This window comes from Tyto alba, unplaced genomic scaffold, assembly GCF_018691265.1.
Source record: "Tyto alba isolate M040663 unplaced genomic scaffold, T.alba_DEE_v4.0 Super-Scaffold_16, whole genome shotgun sequence".
In the NCBI taxonomy this organism is placed as follows: Eukaryota; Metazoa; Chordata; class Aves; order Strigiformes; family Tytonidae; genus Tyto; species Tyto alba.
Window position 1 is genome coordinate 30144594 of NW_024881278.1, and position 21022 is coordinate 30165615.

The 21022-nt window shown below is 39.6% G+C and overlaps 1 protein-coding gene across 2 annotated transcripts in view; it reads right to left on the reverse strand.

Annotated features, from left to right (window-relative positions):
- RASGRP3 (RAS guanyl releasing protein 3) overlaps positions 1 to 13512 on the reverse strand; it is a 66341-nt gene extending 52829 nt beyond the window's left edge. Inside the window, exon 1 of one of the 2 annotated variants that reach the window (XM_033011037.2) lies at positions 13346 to 13512. The gene's annotated coding sequence lies outside the window, so the exon portion shown is untranslated. Of the gene's footprint in view, positions 1 to 1102; positions 1161 to 13345 lie in introns of those variants that run through there. The other variant, XM_033011038.2, reaches the window with a different exon arrangement.
- Between the last annotated feature and the right edge of the window lie 7510 nt (positions 13513 to 21022).

The window sequence follows — 21022 nt, forward strand, 5'->3', positions numbered from 1 at the left end:
TTCATAGTGTCTTTAAGATCAGGCCACATCACAGATCATGCAAAATATGTGAACAATCCCACTTTTGGGGATTAGTGGTACTTAAAGGGCAACATCACTACCTTTCATGTTTGGATAGTTGAGTGATAAGTGCCTTATTAATACCGGAGATCATTTTAATTCTGGTATCTAGCATTTTTACAGCAGAGATTATGGAGCTATATTGTGCCAGAGATTGTCTAGTCAGACTGTGATAACCTTTTTGAGGTGGGAACTATCAGTCTAAACAGAGAGACCAAAATGGCAAACAAAAGCATCCTTATCCCCATGTTCCCAGATGTAGGACAAATGAAGGAGAAACACTGAAGAAATTAAGATTCTGATGGAATTTTCCAGGGTGGTATGTAGCCATATGCTACTGAAATTCAGCTGAGGCTCTGCACCCAATTCCCTTTAGCTTGGGCACATATTTAAAGAAATTTAGGTATTTAAGGGGAAAGGCAATGGGATTTTGAGGGTGTGATGCAAAATATTTTCTGAACTGCTTAATTCCCATCCCACTTATAGGATATACTGTGCTGAAACTCTGGCGGTACTTTAAATTGAAAAGACTGCAAGACACAGGCAATTGCCATACCTCAGTATAGGATGTGGCAATGGTAATTCCTTGTTGGGTAAGCAGTCCAGATCTTGCAAGATCGCACAGTCTCACTGGATTATAAAGGGCATTATAGGTCATTTTTCTGAAATAGAACCTGCACCAATAGTTAGCACTGCAGCTGTTGTTAAAATTATTAAATTATAATAGCATACCTAGCTGGCACATTTGTCAGAAACTGATGAAAACCTGCAAATCACTTAAGATGAGGGCTGCAGCAAAACAGGGTAACTCAGGTGGCTTCCTTTGACCGTACCCAGCTCTTCATATTATATAAACTCACATATGGTTACAAAGTCCTGCAGCCACCAGCGCGGCCAGCTGAGCCTGGAGCAGGGAAGCAGCCCTCTGTGTCTAATTAACTAGCGGTGCCTTCGCAGGTCTCTCTTTTTCTCGGTATCACAGGGAAAACCGCTGGGTTTCCTCGACAAGTTTCCACAGAAAAAAAAAAAAAACACGACTTACATGGACTTTCATAACGCAACCAGACACGAGTGCACCCCGTAGGAGTTCCTCGCCGGCAGACTGGGGGGGTGAAGGTGCTCCCAGTACCCGAGGCCACAGCCCCAGTGAGGGGCCTCCCGCCAGCACCTACACCGCCTGCCCCTCTGCCCACGCCCTGGTAATGCACGTAAACAACAAATCAGCCAGAAAGAAGCATCAGCTGAGTCTCCTCAGACGATACGGGGAGGCTCGACCCTGGTTTTCCCCGGGAGGACGAGCCTGGCGCCGCAGCCTCCCCTCCGCGGTGCCCGCCCTGCCAGCCGTTTGAAGGGGCACCGTCACCCCCTCAGCGGCGAAACTTCGAAGAGAATTTGCCCGTTTCGGCCCGACTTTTCAAAGGGCAGAAGCGCACCAAGCAGGAAAGGCGACGGTCGGGAGACCCTGGATGTCACCAAGGGCCCGAGTTCCTGGCCGAGGGCTGGGCTTGAGAGGTGCCTGGAGCCTGAGAGGGGCCGCGGGGAGGCCCCACAGCAGCCCCCAGCGGCCTCAGGTTCCCGGTGCAGCCGTCTCGGCCTCCTCAGCTCGGAAGCCTGAGGTGTGAGTTCGTGCTTGAAACGCTTGGACGTAGTACGGTGCCAGGCCTCTGTTCTGCCTTTGGAAACGAGGTAAGTAGCTGTAGCGCAAGGAGGAATGCTTGGGGAATAGCAGGTGAACGAACGGCTATGCAAACAGCAAATATTTGCTGCAGGTGTGCAGCACCGTTTTGTCCCAGCGTGCAGTCAGGCTTGGCAGCGTGTCAACAAGTCGCTCCTCTTGGCCATCCTGGGAGGCCGCATTGAGGAGGCCTCCCCAGGCTTCTTGGGAACTTCCATTGAGTGTCCCCCTGCATGGGGCTCGGTGGCCCTGGGACATTCTGAGCTGCTAGGGAGGCTTTAAAAGAGGGGCAGAGGAGATTGTAAAAATGTTGAGTTTAAAAATGAGAAATAAGCCCATGAGGAACGAGTTCATTTAAGTTTGGGACACTGGTGGGATGATGATGTCAAAGAGGGACTGCGAGCTGCCCCTGCAGAACTGAATTGGAAGCTCCTTCTGACCCTGGACACAGATGGCTGCTCACTGAGCTGGGCATAAAATATCAGGCCTTGCTCAGAGGAAGGAGAAAGAAAGCACTTGCTGTGCTTTAGGGCATTGCCTGTTGACCAAATGAGTTAACTTTGATAAATGCTATTTCATTTCCCCTAAAAAGCATTTTCATTTGAGATCAAGGGTAACAGAACTTTATATGCAGCTTTAAGATTAATCTTAAACTTCTTTACAAACTTTATTACAGAATTACTCCCTGCTGATGCAGAGGAAAACATGATTGTAATGTGTTCCACCATAGTCTACCAGTCTAAAATTTCCATTAATATTACTTTGTCCATTTCTCTGATTATGCAGTATCAATCTCATTATTTTACACTTACCCTTTATTCATTAAATACTGGTAGTACTCGGGCCATTTGAAATAGCACACAGAACAGAGTCATCACTCTGCACTGAATAGATGCCTGTTTTTATTCGGTAGTCATATTCCACATGGGAATGTAATTTGATGATAATGACTGAATGGCAATACAGTTCCACAAACAACTTGGGATACACTCCCTAAAAAGAAAAGGAACCTTTGTACTTTCTGAAATGAGTAAACAAATAAATGATTTTTTTTATTGCTTAGTAAAAAATGCCATAAACTCTGATTGCGGTTTATGCGGGAAAAAGTTTATCAGTTCCTCATGCTAGATAGACAGACTTAAGTCATCATGAAACAGAACAGAGAAATAATTTGAGTATAATTCCTGAAAATAAAAGTCTCGAAAGTTTTGTGGAGGGTTTATTTTTTTTTCATGTTCTTTTCTTTTTTTAAGAAATGCCATCATACAAAAGAAGATAAGGTAGGTAATGCAGACACAATGAATATAATGTTGTCTTCTTATATCTATCAGATGGCACCTTCTTTGCTGTTTGTTACACAACAGTATATTAGCTTCACTCTGGTGAGAAAGCAATTGAACCGAAAAGGGCACATGTTTCTCTGGACATTGATGCCTCAAGTGAAAACTAAGAAATGGACATAGATTTCTCAGACATGATATGAGAAATACTGAACAGAAACAAGAAGAAATGAGTACCAGTAGCACTGAATTGTGATAGGGATGGGTGCATGTAAGGTTAAAATTTTAATGTCAAATAGTATGGATAGCTTTTAGAAGTCTCAAAGAACTGAAGTTGCCCATTTTGGTTCAGTTTGTGATCAGGAGGTTGTTTGCTTTTATCGATGATGGATAAATGGATCTAGAGCCTCTCCTTACTGTAGGAGAGGCTTATTTCATGGCTTGTTTTTAAGTATTGTTTCTCTCATCTTTTTAGACATACTTGGCTACGACTTGCTTATGTGTCATTTAATTAACTGTAGGAGCATTTATTTATAAATTGATCACTGATAAAGAGCTTATCTTGGCATCAGTGCTTTGATACTGTGCAAAACTTTGGAATATAGACTAGTTTTCTGAATATGGGAATTATGGACAGTGGTTTTGTGGGTTGCCTGAAAGTGTCTTTTTCTGTTAACATGTTCTTTTGCAGTTTATATAACAGGAGGTAAGACTCTCAGTGGACATAAATGTCAGGTTATGCTAACTGCAAGTCTGTGTTACTACATTTGTTGCACTATGATTTGACTGCAGCCTTTTAGAATATGTGGAATCCATAACTAATAAGCAATGTCTGGTTTGCTGGGCTACCTCACTGCCTCAGATACTATATAGCCTCCACTATCAGCAGAAGTGAATGAAAGCAGACCATGGAAGCCTTCACTAGACAGGATGTTTTATAAATACCTAAGTGCGATTAAAAGGTCTGCTATAAATAGTCCAACAGCTCTTGCTCAAAGCTGCCAGCTAAAGGGCATTTGAAGGACATAATGGCAAGGAAATTTTGCTGAAAATGTTGTATATAAGTCTCTCAACCTTACATTACATTAGATCAATTTTAAACGTACACAGGCTGTGTATATCCCTAGCAATCTAAGTTAATTCCAAGTTCCTCAGTATAATGCTCTAGGGGGCACAGGAGTACTGCAAATGCACTACGTACCTCCCCTTTCATACCCAAGGGTACACCCCAGTAATCATGTTATGGCTAAGAAAGCAAGAGCTGAGAAGATAAGGTATCATCAAATTAGGTCATCCTTAGGTATGATCCTTGAAATCAGTCCTTTCTTTATATCAGCAATTATGTCATAGGTGGAGCCTATAGTAATGCCTAGAGTTAAGGTTGCTTGTTGGTTTCCACTGGAAAAAAAAATGCTTTTGAGTGATTTTAAGTATATGAGGGTATAGTAATTTAAACTGAAATTTGATATTCTGTGTACCTGCCTGTAATTTGGAGTTTGTGAATTAAGCTAAAATACGTGATAATTCCATTCTCAGAAATAACGGGGGGCGGGAAAAGCTGTTGTGCTCTGTTAAACATTTCTTCCAAGTGTAGCACTGGAAAACAATAACACTTCTATGTTCTGAAGTACAGACCCGCCTTTTGACAGATCAGTTGCATCATGGCAGGCATTGGGGGACTTCTTTGTTGACGTAGTAAACATTCAGCCCAGTTGTAAACTTCTGACTAGTGTGTTCGTTTCCTTAGTAGAGATTTGGGTGTTTCTGTGGATGCTGAATCCTTTGGGAATTAAGCCACTCTGCTGGAGGTCCATGTCTTCAGTGTTTCTTATGCCATGTTCCAGAGGGGCTCTTACCTGTTCTACCTGCCACTTTCCCACCACTTTTGGAGGGCTCTTATTTTTTTCCTAATCACTTGATCTGCATAGTGGAAAACCCAGAAGCTGTATGCCTGAAGTGGAGGGGAATATGGAGAAAGGGTTACTGGAGTTAAGAGGAGGGAAGTGCAGTGAAGGTGCTAAGGTGCAGAAGAGGTGGATAGGATAGAAATAGAATAGAATATTTCAGTTGGAAGTGACCTACAATGATCATCTAGTCCCAACTGTGAAGTGCAGATGTGTAAGAGTAAAGGAGAGAGGATCCAGGAGATAGAGATGGGAGGTGGAAAAATGATGTTTGATGATAAAGGTGGATTGTATAGGAGCGGTGGAAATGGCAAGACCAAATCACTTAAGGCAGCCTTTTCACTTGTGTACGTTACTAGTGGCTCCCCTCTCCTTTTCCTTATTTCTTCTTGATGTCCAGTTTAGAATCTCTGTTCAGGTTTGTGGAAATCCTGTGCAGTCACAGCTGTAAGTTAATGGTAATTGTACCTTAACTCATGTAGTATTTTCTCTGAAGAAGTACAGGGAGATACTAGATTTTAGGGGTTACAGATTTAGCATGAGAACGAGGGAATAGTCTTAATTTTTCTGTACCTTTGCTCCTCAGATTTTGAAAGGGGATGACCATGACTAATGGGGTGAATGAAAACCTCAAACCTACTCGAACAAAAGCCAAATCCACAAACCCAACTGTTTTCCTCCCTTATTCCTTCCCTCCCAAAGCCTACATTATTCACAGAGAAGCTGGCAATTTTGTAGTTCCTTCCTTATATCAACATATTTAAGAAATTTTAGAGATGGATTGACAAATGTTAGTTGTTCTGCACTGTGAATACTAAAGGGTAGTGGCATTGCCTTTGCCAAGGAATAGGGTGAAATTGTGCCATGCAATCAAAGCAGGTGATAAGGACCTCTTCTGTAGCAGTAACAATATATTTCTGATCGCTTAATCAATAAAGCCAACACAACAAAGCAACAAAAGCTCTTCACTGTCGATTACCAACTGAACTGAATAGTTATATTTCACAGGGTGGATATGCTCATTTCAGAAACAGAGCTGGAAGAGTGTGTTTCTGAAATTTTAGACCTAGATGCAGTAGTACCACCAAGTATAAACCCAAATCTGTCATAAACGGTGTTTTTTCCAATACTACCTTGATTGTTCTGAAGTTGAAGATTTCTAAACAAAGTCGATCATTTAGAAGAGATTTGTTTTCTAGGTTTCTCCAGCCATCCTTGTTTTGAGTGATGTGCTGAACAAGGATGGGGCATTGCTGCAGTGTTGAATGTACAGCGGCTCTCAGTTGTCTTTCCTGCACCTGGTAAGTTAGAGCTAATCAGTAGTTCCTTTACCATTTACAAATCTTCAACAAATGTGGAGTTTTTTTCCATGATGGATTCAGATGAGTACAAGTGAACAAAAGTATGACATCAGTGTTTTTTTCATAGGTCTTCATTACATCCTCTCTCAGACATGAAGTGGAATGATAGTTGCATAAAAAGTTTTCAAGTCGGTGAATGTATGTTTTATAATGCATTTATTTCTGTTTTACAGAAAGTATCTAGCTTTCTGGGACTTCTGTATTTTTCTTGTTTCTCTTATTGTAAGTTCAACTACTTTCAGCTTTACTTTGTATACATCACCTCTGAGTATACTTTTCACTCAAAATATACATCAGAGAATGTTATTTTGCCAATTTTGCATTATACATAAGTAGTGAAAAATGTTTTTTCTGTTTTGTTAATTTTGAGGTACATGTTGCCATCACAGTGGTTCTTGGTTTGGTAAGTCAGTCTCTTCTCAGTGAGGCAGCATGAGCTGGTACTGAACATCTGAGTGTCAACCTGAAGCAATATATCCCACCTTGCAGCTGGACATAGTCCATCTGCATTGATTTTACAGGAGTGGAAACAATGGAGTCTAGTAACAGAGCCAGAAAAGAGGAAAAAACCCAAGCCTGTTTCCTTCCTCTCCCTGGAAAAAAGCGGAACAATTTTTATTTCGGTTTCTGTCAAAATACTAAAAAATAATGCAGCGCTCCCTTGTAAACAATAGCACTTTAAGCTTGTGCTTGCACTGTAAAATGAGGCATGGATTGCAAATGCCTAACCTGGTAGAAATGGCAGGCAGGGTCTCCACTAAGTCCAACACACAGCATGTTTATCAGTCAGACTGTGTTATCCAGCAACCTGTCTGAGATCTGCTGCATTGAATGCAAACATCTAGGGGTTCATGCTTCCAAACTTACTGTGAGATGAGTAAATTTTGATTCCTCTGTGCCTTCTATGTACTCTCTGAAGAACTCAATGCAAAGATGAGAGAGGGGCTATTGCTTCCATGCTTGTTAGTTGTGAGGAGACTTGCTTATTGTATTCATAGCACTTGATGTTTTTGTATGCCAGAGCCCTTTGGGGCCAGGGTCTCTGTATATGTAACTGCTGGACTTACTACACTTGTTTTGAATGTAGGCCTTTCTTTGTTGCTGATGTTCAAGTTTTATGTCTCTTAATGGTATGAGGACACTAACCTGCTTTTGTATGTTATTTCTGCTTTTAATTATTGCTTAAGACAGTTTCTCACACTCCTACTCTAATAGAATAGATGTGAATGAATAGAATAGCGCTCTAGTAGAATGGTGTGCTGTCTCCAGAGTTCCATATAGGCTGTGTTGCAGTATTAAACCCACAGCGTTATATGAAGGCAGTATGGAGGTTCCTTGTTTTAAGAGAGAAGAGACTTGCTGTGACTGGGAAGAAGGTCAGGCAGTTTGGAAGAATTCAACATTAGTCCACTCCCCTCCCTTGCCTCTTCCCATTTCTGAAATTATAAAGAATACTTTGTAGTTCAGTTGAGTTGAATGCTATTTTAGTTTTTCTTTTCCCTTTAATAATGAGCCAGCTGATCTTTGAAGATTTATCTTTGTCTCCAGCCTCCCAAGATAATTGTGGTATGATAATAGCCCAAAACAACAATGAAACACTATGCTGGAAAAATAAAGTATGTTAGGATTCTAAGAATGCCGAGCTATCTAAACAGAGATGTTGGTACACATTAATTTTTGTTCTCTCAAACTAAAGCGACATAACGCTTTATAATGTAAACTATTTTGAATTAAATAGTGGGACAATGCCAGACCTGTGAGCCTGACAGGACATTAAATTTTCCCCCCACATTGAGTTATTGTGCACATGGTTGAAGTATGTTGGTAGAGCAGACTACACACAATGCCTTGTATCACACCATAACTGCTCTGGCTGTTTACTACATTTGTGCTATCTTGACCAAGTAGCATCACTTCTTTGCAATACTGGCAACAGACTGGTCAATTTGCATTTTCATATTCCTAGAGGTGTATGGTCCTGCATTATACAACTGTTACAACAGGGCTGTATTCTGTATTGTGCAGTTGCTTGAGTCCACACACTCTCTTTGGGGCCCACTGACATAAACTGGTCCGCAACCATTACTAAACAGGAAGCTGAGAAGGGTCATTTCACAGATGATACCCAGTGCAGAAATGAGAGCAAACTGCTGAAATGAGTTTACAGAAGAGCTGAGGCCTGAAACGTGGTGGTGTGCTTGCCACTTTTCCTTGCTGTCAAGAGTTGGGACAGGTTTCTCCTTCCCTTAGGGTACCTCTCTGCTTCCCAGGAAGTATTAAGTAACAAGGAGATTGCCAGCTCTGAAAAAGGAAGAACATAGTGTGCTAACCCAAGACATGAAAATACCTGCATGGTCACAGAACTTGCAGGCTCCTTTTAAATTTTGCTGTGAGCAAGCATTGGTAATACTGTGTCATACAGTGGAGTTTTATTTTGTTCTAGGTGTTCTGTGAACATAGTCGCTTAGGATGTATATCAACTTCAGTGTTTTTAGGCTTAGTTGCATAAAGCATAGGCCATCCCATTTCCCTTAGCCATGTTTTCAAAGAATCCCTGGAGGCTGTATGTTCCAACTCCTCTGTTCTGCCTCAGTGTGGGAGATCCTTTGTAATCAATTGAATATGAATTGTGGGCAAGGTGGACTTGTACTCCAAGACAGCTTTTCTTGTTCCCCTTCCCTTTGTTTTTTGTTATGACTGTATACTGTATCCTTCTACAGCACTGTTCTGCTGTTGTGTGTTCACTGTTACTGGTCCTTATAAAGGAGGCCCCAGGTCAAGTCTCCCACTTCTTATCTTGCCTTTTGTTCAAATAGTAAGTCTTTTTAAACTGCCTATGTGTGTTCAAGGGATAAGAGATTTGACATTGTCATTTTTGCTGTATGTCTTCATTTGGTTAACACTTCTATGTCTCATCTGCTTCTGATCAGTGGCTTCTTATTTTGTACCACAACTTGCACATGGCCTCTGGGAAATGAGAGAACCAGTGGCAAAAACTATAGCTGCACTTTTGCATGAAGGTTGGCTTGTAAAGCAGCTTTTTCATTCATCCTTCTTATGCAACTGTACTTCTCTAGTCCATTAGAAGAGTAGGAAAGCAACCAAAGTAAAGTTAATAGCTTTTTCTATGTGCTGTCAAACTGGGAGAAACAGTCCATCTTTCAACACATTGACCTTCACGCTTGTGCAGTAAGCTGGTACAAAGCCTGCACAACATTTAATTCCTGTTTGAGCTAAGGGATTTGTGTCAACTTGAACAATTCTCACTGTACATCGTGATCTTCCTCTTAAAAGTTTATCTTGAGCATACTATATCTATGTGTGCTGTCGTAAACAGGCAAGCTTATGAGTTTCAGACAAGAGGAATGGTGAAATTAGTGTGTTGTGTTTGAAGTCAGACTAGATGATCTAGTGACTCTGCCCGTCTTTAAATTTTATCAGCCTGTTGAAATAATTTTGCTGGAAATCAATGGGACTACTCATATGCTTAAGTTTAAGCACCTGTATAAACATTTGCACGAGTCAGGATGTTATTCAACACATAGTTATAAGCTGGGGTTTTTAGACATTATCAAAGAAATTATTTTTTAGCACTGACTTTTCTGTTGTAACTGTTGAACAGCTGCTTCTCTTTGTAGAGCTATTTTGATGCTGTCCAATATTGAACCTTGATTTCTTAATGCGTTTTAGCCGGATTTCTTTTTATGTTCCCTCTCCCCCAGTTCTGCTTTTTGAGTGAGACTATTGTAGACTGTACATGCGTTCTCAAAAAATTTTGCTTTTAATGCCCCAAACAGACACACTAGTACTTCTAAGACTCTGCTATTTTTTTGCTATAATGTTAGCAGGCTTGACTGTGACTTGGAGCACAAAGCTCCCTTGTAAGAATGTTTGGTATAGTGGAATAGGGGCTTAGGGAGAAATTAAGATACTTACACTAGAGCAATTGCATGAGGAATAATAAATCCTTCTAAACCTGAGCTGGCTTTATATAAAAGCATGGCATGGTTTGTCTGTCACCCAAAGTGCATTATTTTTTAAGTCATGTGATTTTTCTTTAAGTCAGTCAGCTTTCCTGGAACCAGAAACCCAAGCTGCCTACAGAGTAGTGACAGTTGACTGAAGTATTTATTTGACAACCCTAGACTACTTTATATCTCCTGGCAAAATAACGGCAGGGTAGGAAGCATGTGAACCTCCACTTCCTTCTGGTATATCAAATTCTCGTATTTAAATTATAGGTTGGAGTCTTAATAATTGCAACCCTGTTAGTACTTGTGAACACTCAAAAGTGTTTATATACAAAGAATCTCCTGTAGAGTAGTTAGACCCTAGCAGGTAGTAAGATTTTATAAGGTGCAGGGGTGTAAATTTCATTCTGAGGCCTTCTGGAATGATTGTATCTTCAGGACAAAACTCTCAGTTTGCAAACTTTGAACTCATGACCTTGTGAACTCTTGCGGTTTTGAAACAAATCCTTTTATGTGTATTGGGTTTTTTTTCCCTAAAACTGCTACTTCTGTGATTATGTGACTATGTAAGACACCTTCCCTTTTTTAAACTAGGGTTACTAGCTCTCACAGTTGCAGAGACAAGATTGAAAACACTGGCCTTAAGTTATCAAACATAGAAAACCTAACAGTAATTTCTAAGCCAGTTTTTTGGAAATAGAATAGTATGTTTTGAGCACTGCTAGCCATACTGCTGACACATTTTCCCCAATTCTGAGCTGCTTTGAGCCTGTCCTCGATGCTGAAATGGGAGACGGGATTGAAGAAAGAGTAGGGTAGCTTTGAGCTACTGCCATGTTCCCCATACAGCGTACAATAAGAAGCAGAAACTAGTTGAGTAACCAGTGGAGTTCTTCAGACTAAAAAAACTGTCCTCAGTGGTATGAACAACAATGTTGGCTTCAGTGAGTTTCCATTGATGCCTCTCATCAGAATTTGTTCTGTTAATTCTTCATTAAGGACATGAATTTATTAAGAGTATTAGTTAGACAATTTCTAAGTACCATCTATAATATCTTTTACACAGATAAATGTGAAAGTGCATCAGTACATTATTTTATCACATCTTCCTGTATAATTACATTGTAACTGGCTGATGTGCAAATTATCTTCTCCTTATAGCTAATCAATGGTTTCAGTTTTGCTGAAGTCATGTAGTGATACTAAGCTTTCAAATAATGTTGTAGTGAGTGTTGCAGACCTGAATAAATCTGAATGATCCAGTGTTTGCTCTTCAGTTGTACTGCAGTAGCTGTGCAACTGACATCTCATGGAAATGGCTGCATTTGTTCAGTAACAGAAACTGCAATGCTTCTTTACTTGGGTGAGTATTTATCTGCAGATTTATCTCCATTCCTTCTCTCCATCCTATGAGTTTTACAAAAGCTTACATAGAATAATGGTGGTTAAATGGTTTAATCTTAGATTTTTAAGTTTAAACTTTTTTTCTTTGGTTTCTGCTCAGTCTTTGTGCAGGGTTTTGTTTTGTGCAGTTGCTGAAATTGAAAACAATGAATGCCACCTGAATGAGAGCATGCAACGCTAGTTATTCAAATTGCAGTCTAAAGAGCTTTCTCTTGCAAGTATCTGTACAGGCTTCTATTTTTACTCACGTTACAGGTGTTTTATTCTTCACAAGACCAGGCTTATGACCTCTTGGAATTGAGAATTACTGTAAATAATTGAGTGCTCTGCAATCAGACAAAGAAAAGCCTGATCCTTTCTATGGGCATTGACTAACATCTGTTTCATTGGAATTGCTGCTTGGCACCTCCCTGGATCGGATTTTCAGCTGACTGCTGCTGTTTACAATTGTACTATCGCAGCTTTTCACCTACATGGATGACATCCTGCCTTGCTATCTTCACAATAACAGACTCGAAACATAATAGCATCCTACAGGGATACAGTAGAATAATAACACATCACACTTCCTTTTTACACACCAGCAACTTTACAATAAGCCACTAATCCTAGACATTTGAAAAACAAATGAATAATCTGAATGGCATATGCATAGAGGTAATGTGTTAACACCAGTGAGACTAATACAAAGGTTGTTTTCATACATTGTTCAAAGATGAAAATCGCGTGATGAAATCCTGAATCTAGTATTCTTCAGTTTCTATCCTCCTGCCTTCAAATCACAACAGTGTTTCATTTGTTAGAAGATCAAAATACATGTTGGAAATCGAAGAAATCAAACACAATCTTAAAATAACTTTTCATTTTTCTCCTCTTAAAAATCTGTCTTGTTGATGCTAGTTCAATGAATTAATAGGGTCCATACACTAGTATATCTTAAAAGGGAACTTTTTTACACATGCAGTCGTGATAGTATAACTATGTATAGTATCTGAAAACAAGCAGATTAAAAATTTCCACTCACATTCTACTGTCAGTTTAAATTTCACCTCAGAATGGCAACTACGTGGTATTGCAAAGCAAAACTACAATGAATAATATATGTCAATATCTATATATAGTATATTTTTATGTATGTGCGCACACACAAATTACCTGCCATAATAAATTCTAAAAGTATAGAAACATTCAGGTGCTTTAATTTTGGCTTAATTCCTACTTTTACGTGTACCTCATGAATATAAGACTAAGTTCTCACAAAACTTTAGTTAAAAATGACATACATTTTGATTATGTATTCTAAATTAACACATCTTCTATAAATATATATTACATATACTTCTCCCTTTCTTTCTCTGCATCTGATTCTATATATTTATCTTCATGCAGAGTTGGCTTCATTATTTTTCTATGGGGCATATAGTTACCATCAACATTTCTCTAGTACTTAATCACAGAGTACAGAATGAACACAACGCAGGTGTAGAAAACAGGAAAGTTATCGATATATGGTAAAGGCTTCTTTTGCTTAAGGAAAGTGCTGAAGAATCCGTAACTGAATTCAGATTTCTTTATCTAAAAATCAGGAGTTCATTCTCCAGAGCTCATTCTGTTTTCATTTATCAGTCTGGCCACATCTGAAAAGACAGGGAGAATGCAGCAAGCAGAAATGCCAGAAGGAGACACTTACCTTAATTTGATAGGTATCTAATTTTCATCACACTCCTGTTTTTAAAGACTTCTTTTCAGGGTGTTGAGATGCTGAGATTATTTGCTGCCCAGCAGTGTCTTGTACATGACTTTCACACTCAGCAGCCCTGGCAGGGCCCTGGAGAGAGAAGCAGGATTGTGCTCTGTTCACTCCCAGCAGCTTCTCTGAGGCTGGGGCTCTTTTGAGCTCAATTAGTTCTAGATTGTTTGGCTAAATGGCAGCCCCACTTCCTTCTATTCTTTCCCAACTTAGTTTTCCTGCCTCCAGTTGTGCTTTTTCCTTTCTTTGGGCTATAAATAGGCCTGCCACAACACAGTCTATAGCAGTAAGGAAGGCAGGAAATGCATTTAAACAAAGGAAAGATCTTAGGGTTTTTTTGTTCTCCCCTGCCAATATAAGTGAAAGAATTTGATAAAGATTGCTCTGCACAATTCTCTTGTGTGAGGAAAGCACTTGTGCAGAAACATGCTAGGATGTCATGTTCTGTACTCTACAAAAAAATGAGACACAGTAGCACTAGGCCTTTTGACCCTAGTCTCTTGAGTAATTATCACTTCTCTTAAGTATTTAATTTTGATTAAATCTTTGAAATTGTTTGAGACTGGATAGTTGGAACAAAGATTTTCTTTGGCTTAAAAAAGAGGACAAAGATGGCTAACATATTTGAGGATGGTGAAATATGTGTTATAGGAGATGCAGATCTTGTGTGCTTAAGAATGACGTTTAAAGTCTGTGAATCATCATTTCATCTGAGTATTTTCTTCCTCAGTGGAATTTACCCTGTAGCCTCGAGCCAGAGACTAAGAGGTTGGAAGCATTTAAGCAAACTAAGTGCATTTACATGCAGGGAAACAATCATAGTGTATGTATTCACTGAGGAAGGCTGTGCAGCTATAGCTCTTGAATAGCAACTATGTTAAAACCCTCAAATAAATTTTATGAATTAGTTTGAGATAAAGAATTATTTTGGTAGGCTTTGGGTCAGTTTTTTGATCAGAAGCTTTCCAGTTTTAATTATTTTCAGCTTAGTGGTTTTAAAAATACATACAAAGCTTCCAAGGCCCTGACAAGCTTTTTTTTTAAAAAAAAATAAGGTAATTATTTTCACATTATACTCTGTTAAGATGATAATATAGTACTGTAGTTACCTGGCTCTTTATCTCTTTTCCCTATTCCCACTTTCTCTGCTGTCTGAGGTACATGCTGTTCCTTCAATTTATACCAATTAGGTAAATTGCTGTAAAAAAGCTTTCTGCTGGTCTTTACAGTGGTAGTTTCATGTTAGAATAGCATGCTTATTGAAAATAGTTGAGACTGTAACGCATGGTTTGGGATTGGTGATTATTTTAGTGGGAAGGTAGAGATTAAAAGGTAGATGTTGCTATGTGGACAAGTAATTTTTCTTCTGTTTAAGATTTGTATGTGAAATATACACGTATGAGTTCTGCTGAAAGTGGTGAGAGTTAAAGAACTGTGGTGTTTGAGGAATTTGGAAAACGTTAAACCTTTGTTGGTCAGATTATGTAGGCAATGATCATGACTGTTAGCTAGTGTGATGTTTTATGTGCGAATTTGCAAATCTGTGTTAGCTTTGGGTAGACTAGATGTTGCCAGAGCAGTTTATGTAAGAATCAAGAGCATATTCAGGAAAGTGCCTGCCTTGCTGAGAACTTTGCAGAGATCCTGTTTCTAATGACAAGAATGTGATTGCTTATGAAAAAAGGAGAGACATACAAGTGGTGGGTGAAAAAACACTTTTGTTGATTTCTTGAAAAGTAATAATAACTCAAGACCAAGGTTTTTCTTGGAATTACTTTTTTATAAAGTTAAACCAAAATGGAATGCTCCAAGTGAAACTCCTCTCAAAATCAGTAATTTATAGAAGGGCCTGAAAGTCACGATATTTTTTCTTGCATTAATATTGGTAATTAGCTGACAGGTTTAAAGTTTTAGGAAGATGTCAATCTTTGCAGATCACATACTAGAAATCAGACAAAGAGAAACATAATTCTTTGTAGGGAACAGTGGATCAAATACTGATTTCAGCTGAAGCACAGAACCAGTTTTAGCTGAGAAGATTCTGTTGTTGAGATGACTGAAGGTAAGCTGCAGTCTTTCTGGCTCTTTCAGACCTTAGGACAAGGCTGAAGGACCGGCAGTGTATAAAAGTTGATTGAATTCATTATTATGGGGCATCTGTGACTAGCCCTGTTTTTGCAAAGTTGATCTCTACTATATAACAGCACTAAAATGCAAAGCTGCTTAGCACTATTTTGTTTGTGCATACCTTTATTCAAATGTAGTTTAGTTTAAATTTTAAATCTGCTTAGTGAGTTGCTAGTGGTTACAGACTTGAATTCACATCACACGTTCTCTGTGTGTTGTGGTGCAGTTAGAACCAAGCACTGCCCGAGCCCTGGAGAAACTTAGTTTTGAATAGCTGTTTGCCTTGTGTCAGCACGGTGCCAGTAAAGCCCAACCGCAGGAGCCTGATTGCACTGCTTTTGCTGGTAGCCTTTCTTTCAAACACACACATCTTTTCTCAATGTCAATCAAAACATCTCCAAACATTAAAAATAGAATGCAAGGTTAAAGCAAAATTTATCTCCTCTGTCATTCTGACTTTGGACACTGGAAGAAATTGTCACCCAATGTGCAGACTTTTTTGCTTCCACTTTACCCATGCAGGCTTGAGGAGAGAGTCTGTCTTAAGAGAGATCTTCATAGTTTCCACTTCAGAGTTTCCTTTGGGAATTGATGAGGTAGCTGGTGGAGCCACAGGAGAGCTAGGAGCAGGGTGAGAAAGAGCTACTGAGGGGCAGGTGCTTGTAAGGTGCAGTTAAATTTTTCTGTGTCAAAGCAGAGGAGATTCATTTTCTCCAACAGCATCATTTTCACTTATCTTTCTTATGCATTATCCTCTAGGACAAACAACGGCTTCATGAGCAGATGCAGAGTAATGCTGGGATGCCCAGAACTTGTGGGGGATGTTTTTGGTCCCCTGGAATTCAAAGCATCTTGTCTTCACAGTTCATTTACACCCTGTGCCCTGAAAATACATGCATGAGTGCATGTGTTAAGGATGTAAGCAATCACTTTATTTTCAGTGAGTTCCTGTGTGCAGAGTCAGTTGTTCATGTAAAGAGAATCATGAATTCTTCACCACAGAAAATTTAGGCTGAGCTGTTCCATGGCAGCATGACAAAACCACTGCTTTTTGCTGGACCCCTCAAAGGGGCTTCGCACAAATAATGTTGATTTCTACCAGTGAGCCACAAAACATGACTCTAGATGCTTTGATATGGTTTCTCGCCTAGTGCTGATTACTGAGTTACAGCTCTTCATCTGCCTTTTCACTGTTAGAGTGGTAAAAATTGCATTCCATTAAATTTGAATATAGAAGCTCTTCAGAACAGCTTCCAAAATAAAAAGCTGAACCACCTGAGCTTTTTCCTGTGCTTTTATGTTACCTGTGTGCTGCTGAGCAGCATTGTGTTATACCACTCTTTCCGCGGACATTGGTGGGAGTGGATTTGACATAAAGTCAGCATGAGCAAGGCAGCACATTCTAGTTTGTCGTGCCTATAATTCATTAAATAGCTTGAATTCTTTATAGTGTTATTTCTGTTCCTCTTCTTTCCTCAGTTGTCTGCTTCTTGCATTCACATTTCATTGCCTCATGGAATATGTTGCAAGAAATTACATAACTTTCCCTGGTAAAACTATACTGCGTAAGAAACATTAAACTGTTTTTTATTTCATATAGCTCTTGTTTAGTCTACCTGACTTAACACCATGGAAATCACTTGTCCCAGTAGTATTGAGTAAACTATAAGGACACAGACTTTCCTTTTGATTTCCAATCCTGTTAAACACAGGTGGTCTTCCTGGACTGCAGTGCAGTTTGCAGGCCAGATCCTTAGCTTCTTTGAATTGTTGTTGCTTCTTCAACTTCAGTGGAGCTACACTGATTTGAGCTGTCTGGGGAATCTGGCCAATTGGTTTTAGTGGATCTGTGCCAGTTTATAGCAGCTGAGGAACTGTGAGTTTAAGGGCCTTTCTAATTGTAGCTTATGTTCACTGCATAGAAAACGTATTGTTTTCCTCCCCTCCACCACTCAAGCAACTTGTCAAAACATAGAAATATCCCAGCAGATCTGCTGCTTACAGCTATGGGACAAATTGAGGAACAGTTCATTGTGATTTTAGGGAAAAAAAAGAAAAAGCTGGGGAAAACCACAGGTCAGACTCAAGCTGTGAATCAATATCCACAAAGAAGATAATGTGCTGGTTGTCTGGCCTGTGTGTTTGTGGCCTCATGAGGTTAGCACAGTTGTGGTCTGTAGTCCCTCATGCCATAAACTATCTGCATGTGTTTTTGATTGTGTGGTAATGAAGGGAGACCATGAATAGAAATCTAATTTGTTTTTCACCTTCTTGCTTATCGAAACACAATGTATATTTTTTTTCTCTGTACCTTAAACAGAGAACTTGTATTAACTCTGATGGCAGCATGATAGTGAAGATTAAAGCTTCATTTACAAAATATTAAAGTTCTTAAGGTCCAAATTGTCTGTACATCTCCATCTCTTCCCTGTGACTGGTTTTTGTACAAACAACCAGGAATTTAAAGCTTTTAGGGAAATAGTGACAGCAGGAAACATTATCTCCATGGTATTGATGAGGAAATAGAGTAACTTGTCACATATTCTCACAGGAAGTAATACTTTAATCTGGAAAACTTGTTCTCTTGGTTGTTTCAGCTTTTAATCTTTTTTTTTTTTTTTTTTTTTTTATCCCCCTTCTATTTTACTTGTCTCCTATCCTTTTTCAGTCACATCTTTGTGTTCTACTTCTGTCCTGCTTAGGGTTTGTGTAATTTAGTCTAGCAGAGTTGATACTTGCTTCCAGCCAGCTCACGATTTCATTTTATGTTCCCACTTGTAAAATTTTCATGCAAGCACCTTATGTTTTCTCCCACGCTTGTGAGAAGCTGCTGTGAATATCTGCAACATTACCTTATTGTTCTGCAAAACTCTCCTTTGTCCCACTGTCTTCCAAAAATGTCAACACTGTTGCTGCAGGGCAGCAGGTGGTGTTTTGTTCCAGGAAGGTAAAAGGGACTACTTAAAATTTCAGCAGGTTCTTGAACTCTCAGAAATTATCTCCAGCAAGTTGTTCTGGTGCTGCCCATCTTCACTGGTGGCTTCTTTGCTCTCCTGACTGCTCAGGATGCCATTTCAGAAGTCCGCATTCCTGACTGCATCCTTTGTTCATACAGGGTGGGCAGCTGCTCTCACTAGGATTATTTCATTGTCTCCTTGTATACTGTTTCCACCTATATCCATCTTATTTTCTCATTTTATACCTTTGTTGAGAGAAAGTCTCTTTTCACAGCACTTGGCACAATGAAGTGCCCATTTTTGACTCCCATGCACTATAGCTCAAAGGTATTAGTAATGGATATGTGATCTCAGGCATGATAGTCCTGAACTTCAGCTTTTAGATGTTTGCTCTCAAAAGCCCACTTTTCTACCCTTGTATTTATTTTAAAGTGTGTCTTTTAGAATTTAAGTTTCCAAGAAAAAAAGTGAGAAAACATATAGCAGTGTCAAATTGTTTCCTGTTTCCTCCTATGTGTATAATGTACTAATAAAAGAGCAATAATGTGTTTTACAGGTAATGCATCTCTAGCAAAAAGATTTCCCTACAGGAATCTTTGAACTTTTTCATGGATGCTAGAAGCTGGGAGCAGACCATTTTACTCATCCCTCGTAGGCAGGTGTAGATTAGGAAAGAAAATACTTAAAAATGGCTACAATTCATCTGCTTCTTGTTAGGCTGATGGTGTTAGGTTCTCATCTACACTTTCACCTTGCTGTAATTCATTGACCAAGATGAGTTGCTTTCCCCATATGTCAGCGTGAATTTACTCTCCTGTAGTTTGCTTTGCCACTTTTCCAAGGGGCTTTGGTTTGCTGACCAAACATTTCTGCATTTCAGGATGTTGCTTCCCTGTATCTGCCAGAACAGGGAGGCAGGTTAAGTTGTGCTAAATGCTATTGTGTCAACTTATAGAAGACACTGTAGTCTAAGCCCCTTTGCTGCCATGTGAGGTAGGGCAGTCTGTACTAAATGGCTTTTTGGGGTATAGCTACACAGTTCTCTCTTGGAGTCTGGGTCCTGCTGACAAAGATGTGCTCTTCTGCTGGAGTGGTGAATTGAATACCATAAATCATACTGGAACACGACCCCTTTTCTGGCACATGTGCTGGGAGGGATGGTGACTGATTTACCCTGCTGCAAGTTGACATCTCCTCAGTGCCAAGTCTCTGTTGCCTGCACCTGTCTTGGGAGCAGCTGGCTGCTGCAATCTCCGCTTCTAAAAGGAAGAGGAAGAGTTGCTCCTTCACAGTTCCTGTCAGGTGCTGTGATAGCATCTCACCTCCTGGCTGACAGTATAGGCTACAGGAATAGCAGCGTGCACAGTGAGACTCCTTAACCATGAAGTTCCTCCAGTGACTTCAGAGGGACAAGGATCACACAGCGGATATCTGTTCTGTTGTGTTGGGAAGATGAGTGTCTGTTTGTGGTGTTTTTTTCCCTGCATTCCTAGGAATTGTTCCAGTGCAGTTAATGATTTCCCTGTCTCCTTGACCTACATGTATGAGCTAGCTTTACATGAGCTAGACCAGCTGCTCATGGTTGTTCCAGCAGATCAAGTAGTTTATTTCTCATGAATCAGGAAGAGTCCTCAGAGTGTTAGTCTTCTGGGCTGTTTAGGTGACAGCTTTTACCTTAGGCTAATGGGTGTTTTAAAAATAACCATTGTTAGACTCTAATTGCTCTGCAGGAACCTTTAAACTTCTAGCATGCTTTTAACAGTGATTTTGGGTTCAGGCTTTCTGGTTGTTGCTCTATTCTTCTTTTTCTGAATCTTCACATTTCACATTTCTCCCATTTCAGAAATTCTGTCTTCTTGGAGCTGTTTCTTAAGACCACTGTTTCCCTCTAAGAGTTGTGGATTTTATCATTCCTTAAACAAGAACAATGTGGCACTGCAGATGCTGTACTGACATCTGGTGACAAAGGCAGGAGAAAAAGTATCTTTGCTGTTAAAACCCATGAATGGCAGGCGTCCCTGGAGCTCTCCTCTCTTCTGCAGTTTTCAGCCCAAATTATAAGGTTTTAATCTCTCCTACTGTAGCTCCAGGTCTTTATGGTATTTGCTTATATTTCTGTCCAGTTGTTGAACAGCTGGTGCTGGATTCAGATCTTTTGCTGGTTGTGGAAAGGGAGAATTCTGTTAACTTTTATTAATATTTGTCAATTGTAAATACCTTTTGCAAGCTGCTGATACTTCATCCCATTTATGATCATACAGTAAAATGCTTTATATAAAAATAACTTAAACCCCAAAACCCAGAGTTTAAAAAGTTTGGTTTGACTCTTACTATTTGCCCTTTAATTACAAGTACATTTTAGTTTGTGTTTCATGTTGCCAAAAAGGGAGTTAGTTGGAAGGGTTTGGTGAGATACTGCTTGTTTTAAAACATAGAAAAAAATTATAATTAGCAAATTTCTCCAGTGTTGCTAGATCTCTTTCAAAAGGTTTTAAACACTTTATTCCTCACAGTTTTGAATTTTTTTTTAAAT